The 223-nt window shown below is 39.9% G+C and overlaps 1 protein-coding gene across 1 annotated transcript in view; it reads left to right on the forward strand.

The window, feature by feature from the left end:
* Positions 1-223, forward strand: part of LOC119594921 (PDF receptor-like) — a gene marked incomplete at its 5' end in the record, with an annotated part of 54,622 nt that overhangs the window by 52,370 nt on the left and 2,029 nt on the right.

A 223-nucleotide genomic window follows, 5' to 3' on the forward strand; every position in this document is an offset into this window, starting at 1 on the left:
GAATGGCCATCCTGGTAAGGTAAAGATAACCCTTTGTTATCAAGCTCTAAATGTCTGTGGGAGACATGGCTATACGAAAGCCTTACATCAACAGCCATCTTAATCATACCTGGAATTGATTTTAATTGCTGGCCAGGTAAAGCAAGCAAAAGTGCAAAAGGTGAAACGGGTGTAACAACTATTTAGATCTAGAGCCATTTCAACCCTATTCTTAACTGGAATG

This window comes from Penaeus monodon, chromosome 34 (genome assembly GCF_015228065.2).
Source record: "Penaeus monodon isolate SGIC_2016 chromosome 34, NSTDA_Pmon_1, whole genome shotgun sequence".
NCBI lineage: Eukaryota > Metazoa > Arthropoda > Malacostraca > Decapoda > Penaeidae > Penaeus > Penaeus monodon.